The 10,697-nt window shown below is 45.6% G+C and overlaps 1 protein-coding gene across 3 annotated transcripts in view; it reads left to right on the plus strand.

The window, feature by feature from the left end:
- The first annotated feature begins 5,356 nt into the window (after positions 1-5,356).
- Positions 5,357-10,697, plus strand: part of TSPAN11 (tetraspanin 11) — a 158,583-nt gene continuing 153,242 nt past the window's right edge. For all 3 annotated transcript variants that reach the window (XM_075070831.1, XM_075070824.1, XM_075070841.1), the window contains exon 1: positions 5,357-5,435. The gene's annotated coding sequence lies outside the window, so the exon portion shown is untranslated. The remainder of the gene's footprint in view (positions 5,436-10,697) is intronic.

A 10,697-nucleotide genomic window follows, 5' to 3' on the forward strand; every position in this document is an offset into this window, starting at 1 on the left:
CTTTCTTTCTTTTATAAAAAGTTTTGCTTTTAAGACCTGTTTGATTTTTTCGCTATTGAGGCTTAAGGTAATGAGTCTGTACTCACCAGGGAATTGGTGGGGGAAAGGGAGAGATAAATTTCCTCTTTGTTTAGATTCACGGAGCTTGAATCTGTATTGCCTCTGGGTGAGGGAGAGAGGAGGGATGAGGGGGAATTCCTCTGTGTGTTAGATTCAAGGGGTTTGAATTACAGTATCTTCCAGGGTAACCAGGGAGAGAAAGAGTTTACTTTCCTGTATTAAGATCCAGGGGGTCTGGATCTTGGGGGGCCCCAGGAAGGTTTTGGGGAGACCAGAGTTTATCGGGCACTCAAGTCCTGATTGGTGCAGCCTATCAGATCTAAGCTGGTAATTAAGCTTAGAGGATTCATGCTGGTACCATATTCTGGACGCTAACGTTCAAAATTTGGGATTATACCATTGACAAAAGCACTTAAGCATTTATTTAACTTTAAGCACACTTCCTGAAGTGTTCTATTAAATCGAGGCCACATCTTGGTTTTCTAACTGAACTTGTAAAACTGCATGCATCAAAAAGTAGCGTGCTTGGTCTCTCTCAATGCAGACCTTAAAAATGAGAGGAAGAGTCAGAGCATGCTAGATTCTGCCCCATTTAAGGGACAGCAGAATTTGGCTCAGTAAAAAATTGCTTGCTGCATCACAGGACGGACTCAAAATATGCTGCTATTTTTCTTTTCAAACCATTGAACACCTTCCTCCCTTTTACCATAAAATTTCCCAACACCTCACAGATACTGTCTATCAGTATTCCATGTTATAAGTGAACTTGTCTTTCCCTTATTCAGCCCAGACTATGATCATTCCAGATGGTATGAACCTATCTGTGCATGAAGAATAGGAATGAGACAATGTCATATTCTCAGTGGGTCTGCACTTTCATGAGACCTTTATTTTACTTCTCTAAATGTCCTTGTGAAGATTTTTTTCTGGCCAGGAGACATTAACTGAGATCTGTAAGGACAGGGAACAAATCTGAGTGACTATGCTCATGAGGTGACATATTCTTAATATGGAAATGATTATGTTAATAATTGTGTTAAGTCTCGGAGTGTGCCTGAATATCTGAACTAGATGTGTCCAGAAGTCTGAGCAGATGTGGAGCGAGCTGAATGACCAGACTGTTCATAAGGACTGTGGTTGCTCTCTAGCCAACTAGCCTCTTAAGAGCTTCCCCAGAAGTTCCTTCTTTAGAGCTGTGGTTACGCTGCTGTAGATTGGCATCAGCAGTTCAGGCTGCTCTTCAAGAAATATGGATTACACACTCTGCTCCTTCTGCTACATTGTAAAAAGAGCAGACGAAGGCCATCTCCTTTTTGCTGCAAAGGTCTGAATGCAGAACCACTTCTGCAGGCAGGGCCTGATTTAGGGGCAGGTGACCCAGGCGGCCACTTGGGATGCCAGGCTTGTGGGGGTGCCAGGCTCAGGGTGCTGTTTTTGTTGTTAGCAACAAAAGGGAAAATAGAATGTTTGTTTCAGGTATTCCATATGTGGATACATTTTTCACTAACCTCCTAGAATGCTCTGCATCTTTGTCGAATCTCGTGGAACATTCCAGACTTTCTGAGAACTACGTTTTCCTCGAACCTCCTAGACCAGTGCTTCTCAAAGTCGGGCCGCCACTTGTTCAGAGAAAGTGCCTGGCAGTCTGGGCTGGTTTGTTTACCTGCCACATCCACAGGGTCAGCTGATCGCAGCTCCCATTGGCCGCGGTTCGCTGCCCCAGGCCAATGGGGGCTGCGGGAAGCGGCGCGGGCCGAGGGATGTGCTGACCACTGCTTCCCACAGCCCCCATTGGCCTGAAGTGGCCCAGACTGCCGGGGCTTTCCCTGAACAAGCGTCGGACTGGCTTTCAGAAGCACTGTCCTAGTGGATACATAAGGGTGGCGCATCGGTTCTGAGGGTAGAGATGAGGTGATGGGAAGCTTGAAAGAAAAAATTCAAATGGAGTTTTTTGCTCCCTTGTTGATGCTGCTTAAGTGTCCATCAAAGAAAGGTTCGGACAAATACTACAAGAAGACCTAGAGGTTTTTGTACGACCTTAGTAAGCTGTAGACAGGAAAACACTCTTGAACAAGTTTGCAGACCTTCACCAGATGCTGATACACATGGGGAATGTTCAGACGTCAATAATAAAGACCTCTGTGTCGAATTGGACAATATCCGTCACATTTTGCGACATGGGAAGCACTTTCCACTCCACGTATTCCAGTTCCTTCCTGATGCAAAACTGAAAGACACTTTTCCTAATGTGTGGATAGCTTTGAGGATTCTGCTCATACTGCTGGTCCCAGTTGCGAATGGTGAGTGCAGCTTTTCGAAGCTCAGGCTCATTAAAACATATCTTTGATGATGGCCGATGAGAAATTCACATTGTTGCTATTTTATCTCTTTATCACTGGCCAGTCTTCGGATCTCTCTGATCCTGTGCTTCAGTTTGTGAGGGCAAAGGCAAGAAAAGCAACCTTTTGAACTAAAGGACTGGGGTTAACATTCTATGGCTGTCACCTGCTGTAATACTATTTAATACTGGTCCACCCAATGTTAGTGCACCATTCAATTTCTTGATGTTGGTACATTTCAGTTATTCTTAATTAAAAAGTTTCTGTAAGTTTAGAGGAAACAATTTTTTATTTGCTTATGTATGCCATGAATAAATGCAGATTTACAGATTCTAGCGTGCAAATTTATCATCGTATATGATGCGGTAAATCATGCATGCAAATCATGCATCAAAGTCATGAACTGGGGTACAAATGCAATAAAAAATAAGGTATTCAAAAATTTAACAAATGGAGGCAAGGGCAACATTTTATTCTAGGGCCAGCCCTGTCTACAGGCTCAGGACTTGTCTTCTGATTTGTGACCCACTAGTAAATAGAACTTTCCAGATGCATACCACCTGCCCTAGAGTTACTGACATAGCTGTTAGCTTTGCTCCAGAAAATAAAACGTCCTTGCTAGCAGATGATGGATGATCCAGAAATCTGGTTGGAATTTTTGGACTCTTTTTTTTTATTTTTTAGTACACTAATTTTTCAAAAACATTCTAAATGCAAAGTTTTTGGAAATACAGAAAGTTTAAACTGAGTAGATGGACTATTCTCTGTAACTTCAAGTCTTGAAATCTTGATTTGAGGACTTCAGTAACTCAGCCAGAGGTTAGGGGTCTATTACAGGAGTGCATGGGTGAGGTTCTATGGCCTGCAATGTGAAGAAGGTCAGACTAGATCAGTGGTCCCCAATCTTTTTCGTCTGGTGGGCGCCAGACGAAGGACCATGGCGGCGGTCGAGCATCCGCCGAAATGCTGCCAAAATTCTGCGGCTTTTCGGCAGCAAAGCCTCTGGATGATGCCGCTTGTCAGTGAATTTTGGTAGCATTTCAGCGGATGCTCGACCACCGGCCAGGACGCAGATGCATTTAGATGCCACGGCGCCCGCAGGCACCACGTTGGGGACCCCTGGACTAGATGATCATGATGGTCCCTTCTGGCCTTAAAGTCTGAGTCCTGACTTATACTTAACAAAAGTTCCAGTCCTCTTTAAAAACATTCCTATTGTGACTATTTGGTTTTGGAGTAGGAGAGCTTTTTTTAGAGATAGTGGTACTGGAAACAAGTCAAGAAATTAAATTTAATTGTTGGAAACAAATTCTGTGCCAATCTAAAAATATTTGTGCAGAATTATCTTTTATTTAATGTCCTTGCGAAAACCCTTCACCATCTTAGAGCAAACTCATGATCGTCACTTGGAAAAACTTCAGTTCTTTCCTTTTTGCTGTAAACATAGCTGTAAGTTTTGTATTTCCTTTTGACTAAGTAATATTAAAATTTTGTATTACAGTCCTATCTACTCTACCGTTGGGACTATGTTAGCAAGAACCAGTTTTAAACTGGTCTCCCTAGTCTATAGTATTTGTAAAAATGGTTCAGGCCTTATCTGTGTTGGACAAAGAAATCACATTGACACCTACTAGCAAGAATCATCTTAAACAAGATTCACCCCTCAAGTCTACTTCTTATTCTGATGTTAATGTGCATTGCTGGCCTTTACGCAGAGCTCACAGCAATGCTTAAACACACATTGCCAGTCCAATCTCCATTTAATTTTCAGCTCTGACCCAGAACTTACTGTGAGTTTGCACTTCATATGCTTTATGAAAATATGCTTATGAATGTGAATATGATGTAACTGGAATATGCTTTATGCAAACGGTCTCTTGTAAGGTATCATTACAAAGCTTATAACCTACCAAGTGTGTTCATCCTATTTGTTTGTGTGTATTATTTCTATGTCTGGAGTTAGGAGAATAAGCTATAAACTTGTATTACTAATGTAAACATATTAAGTGGAAGCCATTAAGGGTGCTTCAGAATCAATGAACTGTAAATGGCTCCGTTTACATGCAAACCCTCCTGTATGTGTGTGGGCCAGCCCAGGAAGAATGGAGGCTGGAGTCGCACAGGAAATGTGACAATGTCACATAGTAATAAAATCCATCTTAAATCTGGTCCTTTTCCATTTAGAAGGAAGGGTGGGGACCCAGAGAGACAAAATATTCCCGCTTTGTGCCAAAGCTCTAAAAGGGGGTGGAGCAGGACAAAGGCCTGCCAATCATGAGAGAACCCCAAGTTACCACCTAAGAAGTCTGCTGGAACTAACAAGGACTGTATCAGGGGAAAGGATTGGGCCCAGACTAGGAAGGAGTTTAGTCTGTGAAAAGAAGATTATTGGAACATCTCTGAAGGTAAAATATTACCTGTAATCAGTTTCTTAATTATTAGGCTTGGACTTGTGTGTTTTTGCTTTATTTTGCTTGGTGACTTACTTTGTTCTGTCTGTTATTATTTGAAACTACATAAATCTTATTTTTTATACTTAATAAAATCACTTTTGTTTATTAATTAACCCAGAGTAAGTGAGTAATACCTGGGGGAGCAAACAGCTGTGTACATCTCTCTATCAGTGTTATAGAGGGCAGACAATTTGAGTTTACCCTGTATAAGTTTTATACAGAGTAAAATGGATTTATTTGGAGTTTGGATCTCATTGGGAGCTGGGTATCTGGGTGCTGGAGACAGGTAAATGTGTTGAGCTCTCTAACATGCAGCTTCAGGGGCTTGGCCCAAACCCTGGGTCTGTGTTGCAGCAGGCTAGCATGTCTGGCTCAACAAAACATGGTTCTGAGTCCCAAGCTAGCAGGGAAAATAGGCCCAGAGGTAATTTCAGCACATCAGATGATGCTCCCAAGGGTTCGTTGGTCTCTGTGACCAAACCTGTAACGCTTACATCTTTTTGCAGCTCTCCTAAGCCCTCAGGGCAACATCTTCAGGAACAACTTCTTTGGTATCTTTGACCTGGGTCCTGATCTCACACAGGTGTGTATCAACAGTGACTCACTTGAAAATAGAATTATATGGTGTAAACTTGCTGTAACCTGGATCAGGACTATATCCTTTTGATATTAGTGGGAATTCCATGTGCGAAATGAAGGTAAAATTTAGTCTTTCTTGTTCAGTGCCTTATGTAGTGGCAACTTCGTCTGATTTATGCAATTCCTACTCTCCTCCAGCCATTATACCATGATGCCATACACTAGCCCATGCAGAGTAATCTGTAATCTTTTTGAGACTACCCTGTCATCTCCACCTTAATTTTAAACATATGCTTAAGTCCCATTGTAGTCAATGGGACTCAAACACGCCCAGAGCTAAACATGTGCGAAAGGTCATTGTTGAATAGGTGTGGGCTGCTTAGTCGGCACCTGTAAGTGATGCTGAAATGCCATGAAGGGAAGTGAAAGTCCAAAACCACTATAAAAATGTTCCATTGCAATCCACTTAGGGATGCTGCCACCACCAGACAGTGTAGTCAACCTCACTTTCAAGACTAGACCTGATTTGGTAGCAGTGTCATGTGTCGCAGGTCCCACAAGCTGGCCGAGTGAGAGCCTTACCGTCTGCACTTTGCCATCGCCCTGCAAGGCTAGACAAGGAAACTACAGCTGATGCCCCATAAACAGAGGATGCACAGTGGGATCAGCTGACCAGCAGCAGGCAGCGAATTGAATACCTCATAGCATAAAGCTTCTTGTTCCTGCCACATCTCTTGTCTGAGCAACTAGTTGCTAGGCCTGGTGCTGGCCAGACCCCGGAGACCAAATTCCTGCCTCGTCCCCTGGTTCTCACTCCTTATTCCTGTTACAACCACTTGTTCCTGGTTTCTGTTTCCTTGCCCTGACTCCATTTACTGACCTCAGCTTGACCCTGGGTGTGATTTCTAACTGTGACTCTGGCTGTGATTGTTGATGTGGCTTCTAACCTTGACTCTATTCTAGGCTCTGACCACTAAGTCATAGCACCCACAAGCTGCTCTGCAGGTTTAAGTGGAGTCTAAGTGGCATTTGAAAGCCTAACATGCACCATAATGTAACACCTTTTTTGAGGACTTAAGTGGTGCATATATGTTTTGTGGGGCTCTTTACAGAGGGGTGAATTTCATCCTATATGTGCAGGGCCAGTGCAACCATTTAGGCGAACTAGGCGGTTGCCTAGGGCGCCAAGATTTGGGGGCGCCAAAAAGTGGCGCCCCCAAAAAAGAAGCCGGGGACCAGCAGACCGTCCGCAGATACGACTGCAGCAGCTCCACCGGAGCCCGCCTGCCGCGCCGCCACCCCCCCCAATGCTGGCACCCCAAGGAAAGCGGCTGGCCCTGGTGCCTCCCTGACCGGGGGGGGCAGGGGGGGCTCCCTGCGCTCCGGGGGGGGGCCGGGGCTGCCTGGGTCGCGGCACGCGGCTCCCTCTGACCCCAGTGGGGGGCACGCCCTGTGTTGCTGGGCGTGCGGCGGTGCACTGACCAGGGCGCGCTGTGTATCAGCGATGCCGCCGCCGCCAGCCAGGCAGCCATGGGTTGCCCCCCCCCCCCCGGGGGTCAGCGCGCCCCCTAGTATGTGTCAGTGCACCGCCGCCACAGCCCGAGCAACACAGGGCGTGCCCCCCCCCACTGGGGATCAGGAAGCCGCCTGCCGCGACCGGCAGCCCCGGCCCCCCCCCTGGTCAGGGAGACCCCCCCCCTGCCCCCCCGGTCAGGAGGCCGTTCCAGGGCCGCGCTCCCTGGGTCTGCTATGGGCGGGGGGGCGCGGCAGGCGGCCTCCGGTGGAGCTGCTGCAGTCGTATTGCGACGGTCTTGCCGTCCGCGGTCCCGGGTGGACCTGCCACAGGCATGCCTGCGGCAGCTCCGCCGGAGCCGCGAGACCCGCGCGCGGGGCAGCAAAATGGCCCGGTGCCTAGGGCGCCAGAAACCCTAGCGCCTGTCCTGTATATGTGGCTTTCCGATTGGGAGTGGACAGCTTTTTACACAAATATTCAATGTGATTTGACTTTCTTTTGAGCTAAGGGCTTATCTAGATGGGCAGTTAGTGTGTGGCAAGCTGGAATGTAAATCTACAGTGCACTAGCATGCTATGCATTAAGTGTCCATGTGGACCTTGCTTCCATGCACTACAATTTCCTAGTGTGCATTGGCCTACTCTACCGCTGTTTCAAAGCGGAAACTAAGAAAAAGCATACATTGTAATACACAGTTTTCCCCTTAAGGGTATGTCTACACTACTTGCCTGATTGGTGGGCAGCAATCGATCCAGTGGGGGTCAATTTATTGCATCTAGTCTAGATGCGATAAATCAACCCCCAAGCGCTCTCCCATTGACTCCTGTACTCCACCACCGCGAGAGGTGCAGGCAGAGTTGACGGGGGAGCAGCAGCAGTCAACTCACTGCAGTGAAGACACCATGGTGAGTAGGTATAAGTACATCGACTTCAGCTACATTATTCACATAGCTGAAGTTGCGTAACTTAGATTAATTCCCCCCTACACACGCACAGTGTAGACCAAGCCTTCAAAAAGTATCACTTTTAATAGAATCTTTTCTCTTTTCTTGTGGCTGGCGGGGTGGGTATCTGATGTCTCAGAACTCAGCAAGCTTGGACTTTCTGCAGCATTTGGACTGGATAGGCAGGGGCAGTTTGTTTTGTTTTATTTTATATGATGCAAATCGATCTCAGTCCAACTGTTGTTGAAGTTCGGGAAACTTTGCAGTGAGGTGATAAACGTTAATTTGCAGATAGCCAAAATTTTAAAATGATAGACGTGTTTAATCAGTTCAAGTACCTAAGCCATTGAAGTCTCTTTATAGGAAATAGTTACCTCCAGATAAGGGTAATTAGCATTTTCAGAGATGCTAGAGGATATGTCATTAGCAACTTCAGTAATAACCAAGGATTTTAATTTTCAGTTGCCACAGATCAATTGGAATATTCAAGCACTGAATGATGAAAAGGGAAGGGATTGTGTTAATTTTAATAGAGGATCAGTTTTTATATTCCTCTGTGTTAGGGACAGCTGGTGAGGGTTACATTGTAGAATCTGCGCTCCTGTAAAGAATGTATAGTAAGGGAAGAAATTATAAAGGGTACTGTCATTGGGGAATGTATCTGTATTGTGTTAGTGCCTAGAAGCCTCAGTTATGGACCAGAACCCCATTGTACTAGGTGCTTTACAAACACAAAGCAAAACAGAGGGTCCCTGCCCCAAATAACTTACAATCTAAGTAAAGATCTAAGTAGGCTTATACTCTACTTTGGTTTCAAATTTCAGCTCTTGGAAGCGATTTTTGGAAACAAATAGAAGCAAATTAAATCAGTTAGGACTGAGTTCTAATCCTGGTTCTGATAGTGTGTGACTGTGACCATCGCAATTTTCTGAATCCAGTTTTCCCATCTATAAACTGGTGGGTGGTGGTTGTGGTAGGAATTTAATTATCAGCCCTGCCCACTCAGCCTAAGTGCTGAGACTAAGTTTAGGTTATTTCCCAGCTGTCACCAGTAAATAAAAGCTTTGGAGGCCAAATTCTGCTGTTGGTTATATCTATGCAACTCTATGCACTCCATTGTCTTCGGTTCATTTCCTTTTGTGACCACCGTTATGTATTGAGTTGTTTTAAAGGAGTTTCAGTATCAGAGGGTAGCCGTTTAGTCTGGATCTGTAAAGCAAGCGAGGAATCCTGTGGCACCTATAGACTAACAGACGTTTTTGGAGCTGACTTCGTGGTGAGATACCTTCGTCAGACGCAGGTAGTGAAATTTCCGGGCAGGTATTATTGCTAGCAAAGCAAGCTAAGAGATAACAGGTGTAGGTTCAATCAGGGAGATGAGGCCTGTTCTCTAGCAGTTGAGTAGTTGAACCAAGGGAGGAGAAAACTGGTTCCTGTAATTGGCACAGCCATTCACAGTCTTTGTTTAGACCAGAGCTGATGTTGTCAATTTACGATGACTTAGCGTCAGGCAGTTTCTCTCTTTGAGTCTGTCCTGAAAGTTTTTTGCTGCAGGTGGCCACTTAAGGTCTGCATCGTATGTGTTGGCTGGGGGTGAAGTGTCTCCTACCAGGATTTATGTATATTGCCATTCCGATATTGATTTTCCATTATATCCTTTTCCGTAGAGACTGTTCCAGTTTGGCTAATGTACATTACTAGGCTTGCTGCGTAGCGTGCATCTCTAGGTATGTGCGTTAACATTGGGGACGTGCAGTAGTGAATGAACGTGATAGGTTGGCTGATCTGGTTGGTCCTCTGAAGCGGTTTCATCTGTGTGTTTGAACAGCCACCACCAACCGAGCACAGAAGAAGAACTCCCTGGACTCCTCCTGGGTCGAGAATGACAATCTGGACTATCTGAATGCTTCTGCTGATCCTGCTGTGCACAAGCAGAAGATCTGGATAGAAAACAACTCGTTGCCCTCATACCTATAATGTGGCGGCAGACGCAATGTGCCATCCAGCAGCCTCGGAACCACCTTCTGACATTATATTCAAAGGAGGCTAGATAAGAGTGCTGTGTCATCATGATACAGGTCTGACTACCAAAAGAGGCTGCCAAGACAACTCTCCTATTACCAAATTCTACAGGCCACTTCCGCCAGATCCACTGAGGAAATTACACTAGAAAATCTGTCACCATCTAGCTCGGACACTCCCATAAACTAACACTGGAACAAATCAGCATACCCTTAGAGCCCCGACCAGGGGTTTCTATCTACTACTCCAAGATCCACAAACCCGGGAATCCTGACGCCCCATCATTCGGCCATTGGCACTCTCACTGAAGGACTAGTCTGATATTGTGGACTCTCTACTCAGACCCTATGCCACCGGCATTTCCAGCGTGATCTCGTGGACACCACTGTTTTCCTGAGGAAACTACACTGCATTGGCCAACCTCCCAGAGAAAATCATCCTAGCCACCTGGAATGTAGAGGCTCTCTACACCACATTTCCCCCACACAGATGGCATATAAGCTTCAGGACAAGTTCGCTGATGATGCACGGGCACAACTGGCTGCTGAGTTCTGTGCCTTTTCCTCACACACAACTTATTGCAGGTTGATGACAATTATATTCCAGATCAGTTGGCATGCTAATGGGCACCCGCATGTGCCCCCCATATGCCATATTTTTATGGCTGACCTGCAACAACGCTTTCCTCAGCTCTGTCCACTCACGCCCTTCTCTATACCTACGCTACTATTTGATGACGATGCTTCATCATCTGGACCCATGAGAGCAGGAGCTCTTTCGAAAAATT

This window comes from Chelonoidis abingdonii, chromosome 1 (assembly GCF_003597395.2).
Source record: "Chelonoidis abingdonii isolate Lonesome George chromosome 1, CheloAbing_2.0, whole genome shotgun sequence".
NCBI lineage: Eukaryota > Metazoa > Chordata > Testudines > Testudinidae > Chelonoidis > Chelonoidis abingdonii.